At 37.5% G+C, this 6,000-nt stretch overlaps 1 protein-coding gene across 1 annotated transcript in view; it reads right to left on the bottom strand.

Moving 5' to 3' along the window:
* Window positions 1-954, bottom strand: part of mras (muscle RAS oncogene homolog) — a 33,910-nt gene extending 32,956 nt beyond the window's left edge. Inside the window, exon 1 of the mRNA XM_015398565.1 lies at window positions 832-954. The gene's annotated coding sequence lies outside the window, so the exon portion shown is untranslated. The remainder of the gene's footprint in view (window positions 1-831) is intronic.
* Window positions 955-6,000: the final 5,046 nt, after the last annotated feature.

Here is a 6,000-nt window from a genome sequence, read left to right as displayed (position 1 = left end):
GCCCTAATGTTCTTCTGTATAATTCTTTAAACATTAAAAAAAAAAAGAAATTCAGAACCATAATTTGCTTTTCAAACCTGCTCATCATGCACCAGCTGTCAAAAGGCCAGCATTTTTCCTCTGTGAAGGAACTGAACCTGATCTGATGGGACTCCTGCCTTAATGACAGATAATCCAGAGCAGCATCACAGTATGCTTTAGCTTTTTCTATAAACAAGTTAACAAGATTTTTCCTCGCTAGACGGACAGGCAGATGATGTGATGATTTCACAGCCCTATTAATAGTGATTAAAGTGTGCCTCCTTCTCCAGACTGACTGCTGCTTCTGAATGATCTCATACTATGATCTGATTCAAGAAGAATCCCTCTGTTCTCTGCGTGTCCAGCTCTGATCCTGCTGCTGCTGATGTGTGGAAAAACGAGAAAGGGCCAGACACGAAATACATGAACGCTGCAGTAGGATTTCCCCTCATCACTCGAGACAAACACCGTGTTTTTCTTACGACTCCAGGGGGGATTTCTGGTACATTGGGGGGAAAAAAACACAGACCCAAGGCCCGTTTTTCTTTCTGCCTGCTTGTATGTCTGACTATGTGAGGAGTTGGATTAAAGATAATGACAAAAAAAAAAATGCCGCCCCTGGACATAACAGCTTCCTATTTAGCTGTAAGTTAGCAAAAAACACGGATCTAATTAAAAAGAATATCACCTCCTTTAAATGCTTAGCTAGCTGTCATCAGTCTGAACAACCTCCTCGCAGCGGTTTAGATGTTATTTTAATAAATATTACATATAAACCGAACATTTTATGTTAAAGGGCTAAGCACTCACCGATAGAGCTCCCCCTCGGCTGGCAGTACTGTCCTCCCAGCTACATGTTCCTCCTCATCTCCGCCCGCCGCCCTTTAACATCCACAGCATGAGCTTCCCACAATCTGCGAAACAATACAGCAGCAGCCAATCTATGTAGCGCAACAGCTGATGCTATAAATAGAAATGCCCAGAGGGGTGGACGGGGTTTTTGGATGAAACATTTGGCTCCGCAATGCTGTTTTTTCGTTTACAGTAGAATTATTTGAATGCTCCTTATGCTTTTTATTATTTCTTGATGTTGGTTGCTGCTTTGGTTGTTTCAAATAATTTAGTTCATTTAACCAAAGCGCCGATACATCTCCCCCTTTTTGTTAGCAAAATGGTCCGTTCCCTTCTATAGTGGACTTCTTTAAAGAGATAGTCCGGATAAAATAAGCGCCCCTTTATATATAATATGGGAAGAAATATAGTTTTTTTTCTTCTTTTTTTCAGATATTCCTAAATCAAATGTTCATCCTAACCCATAGGTTTCACCAGCTGGTGGCGGTATAGCGCCAACTAGCTGTTTGTCAACCGCCAATAAACAGAAGACCTATCTTTTTTGTCTGTTTGATTTTAAATACGTTTTAAAGAACCTTTTTTTTTACATTTTGAAATACAAAAAGATACCAGTTAATTACCATAAAAAACCTGTAAAACTGAGATTATATATATATATATAATGTGTGTGTGTGTGTGTACCTGTCTAGCCCTCAGAGGTTAGACGATTTTTCCTATTTCACCATTAAATTGAGGACCAGTTGTTGCAAAGTGAGGACATTTTGCCGGTCCTCACATGCTATTTTGCTTATGGTTAGGTTTAGGGCTAAGGTGTAAATTGGTTAGGGTTAGTGTGAGTTATGCATTGGTAATGGTTAGGTTTATGGTTAGTTTTAGGGTTAGGGCATAGAAGGAGTTGAAAGTGACTGAAAATCAATGTAAGTCAATGGGAGTCAACTCCCATTGACTTACATTGATTTCCTCACGATGGCAGAACAAGTATGTGCATGTTTGTGTGTCCTATATGCTTTTGTGGATTTAAAGAAATAAGACTAAAGTTAAACAGTTATATGTAGTTCAACAACAGTACATGAAAACATTGAACGATTCTAGATTTCACAATTCTACATCAAATCTTATATGAATGTATTCCAAAATACATCACTTTTTTTTATCAACAGGGGTGGTAGTCAGAGTTCAAGAATTCAAAATTAATATAGGGAGAAAACTAAAGGCTTAACTTTTCTTACAGCAGAAAGTATTGCATAACTCCTTTAAGTAGAGTGGATTGAGAGGACCAGACCATTAAAAAGCTGGTGTTTCAAGCCAGATTCAGGTTCACCATTAACAGCTTTACAAGAAAATTATTAAGAAAGCCGCCCTGATATAACCTTAGAAATTTAACAAACATGCTACATTCAGATGATGGGGTTAACAGTGGGGTTCTTCTGAGTTCCTGCTTGTATTGGCTAAAAGAAATAAAATGGCACATAAGAGGGCCAAATAGTCAACAAAGTGCAATGATAAAGGATTTGTATCAAAAATAAAATCAGAGGTTAACTGTGCTATTGAAAGAAAAAAAAAGAAAAAGACCATATCAGTTGAAAGCAGATATGAAAGGGGAACGGCTCAATAAAACACAAAGAGGAAAGGATAATAACTAGATCACTGTTGGGACACACAAGAATTTATTCATTATTACAAAAAAAATGGAAAACATGAAACAGGAAGATGTGAACTCTGTAGCGGAAAGTAAAACACAGAGGCAGGGAGGCTCAGAGGTCCAAATACAGAAACGGATCAGGATCAGATACTATAGAAACGCTAGTGAAATCTCAACACCAAAGGCCCAAGAATAATCTGGCACTGATGGCTGGGACCAATGAGTTAAAATAGAAGCAGGATCAGGTGGATCAGATGAGCAGGGATCAGGAACAGGGCAGAGCTAGACAGGTGAATGAAATGACCAATCAAGCCAGCCATCAGCACCAAAATCATGACTGTAGATATCTGTCAGCAATACCAGACACAATGGATCCAATTACTGAGGAATCCTAAAAAAGAAAAGGAACACTATAATATTCTATATATTTTAGGAAAATGTATTTTTGGTATGAGCTATAAAAGCTTTTTTTAATTGGTTAATGGATTGGTAAAGATATGTTTCCTTTTGTTTTTGTTTGTTTTTTTTGTTTTTTGGTGTTGATATCTGCTAGTTTCTTTTCTTCTTTTTTGCTTGTCCAGGCCCACAACCCTTACTTAGTTTGATGTTATTTGACAAACCAAATAAAAATCAAGGTAAATAAGAAGATGATGAAGAATATTCCAGCTAGAAAAGTTTCTGCTACAATATTGGAAAAACGGGGATCATCAAAGAAGAAATGTGTTGCCGCAATGTAATACATTTTGTCTAAGGTGGCACATTTACATTATTCCTCACTTTAATAATTTTCATTAACTGCACAACTCAAATCTTTTTTGTTGAAGTTACAGATAATAATCTCGGCTTACGTATACTGGATATAATGAAATCATTCAAATACGTTCAAAACAATATTTTCTTTTAATCTTGAATTTGAACAAATGTAGAGAATTTTGGTTACTTTTACTGAACTAAAACAGGAAACGTTTAACTTGAATTAATGTCTAACATTCATAGAAAAGTGATGTTTGTTTTTACAATGCGTGTTTATATGTAGCTTTATCTACATATATAAATAAGATTTTCTACTCTTTATATACCTACTTCAGTTTGACATAAAACCTTTCAAAGTGTGAAGATGCACAGGAAAATGAATTGATTTGATTTTAGATTTGCATATATTCACACCACAAAAACTAGACCCTGTTTGAAAGCAGTTTGAATCCATATGGACTTTACATCTGCCTGGCCATGTTCTGACAGATGCTACACTCTGAGTGACTTAGAGGTTATTAACAATACCTGCTTTTACCCACTTAAAAGAAGTGCTTCCCTTAAACCTTGGTAATTATGCGGTTGTTTGTCAGCAAGAACTGAACAGTTGCTTCAAGCCACAAATGACTGGAGAGAGACACTCAGTAACGTTGCTCCCTGAAACATGCTAATACATAATTCAAGCAAGCATTCAGTCGTTGGTTAGAATTTGCCCACTCAGCCTTTTATAAAGACATTCATGCGTAAATAAGAAGGGGGAGAAATTTAGGGCTACAAATGTAAAACACCAGCATCATTTACAAAGTAATGTCTATTTTACACCAATCTGACCGTTTTTAAGACTTGTTTTGATTGGTAACTATCAGAAGACACTATCACGATGTATGTGCTTTTTAAAATTATATAAAAGTAAAAATAAAATGGCAACATGGGTCTTCACTAACACACTTGATTTCTGGTGTGACTAAGGTTATTGTTACTTTTTATCACGTCTATATCAATATGGCAAAAATGTTGTACAATTTATAACATGTCTAAACACATTTCATTTTAATTTGTCAGGCCAAACGGCACTTCATTTTTACTGTCTTCTTAATCTCTGATGTAGAATCATCTGTAAATTTCTCTGTTAATCTTGATCTAGCAGGTTGATTTAAGCCTGCTTTCAGTTTAAAACCATGTCTATTTGGATGTGTTGATCAACCAATGATGATGAAAAATAACTGTTTTAAACATCATCCAGGACGTTTTGTTCATCCAGCACCAATTTAAGTCAGAGCAACATGGACACTTCCTTCAGCAGGTCCAGCAAAGGATGTACTTCCTACCCCAGCCTACAAGAAGATGGACCTGCATAAGGAGCTGCTGATCTACTTCTGCTGCCTTCATCTGTCATGAATCGGAACAGAGGACCCAGTATTTAGACAAGACAACCAGAAGGATTACTCAAAAAACGTTTATTGAAATAAACGGGTCTGTGATAACAGCTGCTAGGACGTCTGAGGCAGGAAACTCTAGAGACAGGAAATACAGGTTAGTGACCACATAAATGTAACGGAGGAAGATTATGAACGTGAGTCACTAACCTGGTTTACAAGTTTAGTCCATAGCCAAAGAACAAGGTAGGATCCAGCCAGTGGGCTGCCAACAAGATGCGGCAGGCGCCACGCAGAGTGTCCCAGACGCTGCAGCCCCGTAAAACTAGACGGGGTCTGAAGCCAGGTAAGGCAAACCGATTAGAACAGTAACAGGCAGGCTCAGAGGTCCAGGAATCTAAAGACAGTTCAGGCTAACATTTCAGAAGGGACCAGATAGGCTCAGTGGTTGAGAGGCAGAACAGGTCAGGATCAGGTAACTAACGAACACTAAAATCATTCTCACCACTGTCTAGAACAACAAGAATAATCTGGCCCTGATGACTGGATGCAAGCACCGTTAATAGATGAAGGAGCAGGTGGATCAGATGAGCATTGATGAGAAACCAGGCAAAGTTATACAGGTCAATGAATGAGTAATTAAGCCAGTCATCAGCTCCAAGATTATGACATCATTGAGTCTCAACCTCTGTCTGGTTTGGATATGCTACCAAAAAGGATGAGGGCAGCCTATTGTACAATAATAAAACAGGACTGCAGAAAATATCAGGTGTTTACCTGTCCTCCTTATACAATACCAGAGCCAGGAAACAGGCAGAAAAATGACTGCAGATCTATCTCAACCTGGCCATGTTGGTCCAACCTTTTCCCTCTGGTGCGCGCTTTTTTGTATGAAATATGTTGTATATTTGTGCTCTATATTCTCCAGTATTTTTCTGTTAATGTATAATTAAGCAAATTGTATACATTTTAAGTGAAAATCCACGCATATTCAGAAGTACGTATCTTCTGTATATCTCTCCATTAACTGATCTCTTTCTGCGTCACACCACAACTTCCCTATTGATGTTGGACATGCACCTTACACTATGGTAATGCGACTACAAATTGTCACCATACAATAACTCACCTACAAATTTATCCTAAATGACAATAAGAAAAACCGTAATTAGGCAACAAAGACAGAATACTCATCTTTAATGATTTGTCCACTGTTTTTCTTTAGCCACCCTTCAAAGCCCTTAACACCAACATCCAGTTCCGATGATTTTCTATCCTGCCTGTTGGGATTACTAGATTCTCTTAAATATTTAAACATTACTTTGAATATCTACTAATATCCACTTTACTAAAAAA

The sequence above is a fragment of the Cyprinodon variegatus genome, unplaced genomic scaffold, assembly GCF_000732505.1.
Source record: "Cyprinodon variegatus isolate N-32 unplaced genomic scaffold, C_variegatus-1.0 Scaffold941, whole genome shotgun sequence".
NCBI classification, from domain to species: domain Eukaryota; kingdom Metazoa; phylum Chordata; class Actinopteri; order Cyprinodontiformes; family Cyprinodontidae; genus Cyprinodon; species Cyprinodon variegatus.
This window is presented reverse-complemented; position numbering and strand designations above follow the sequence as displayed.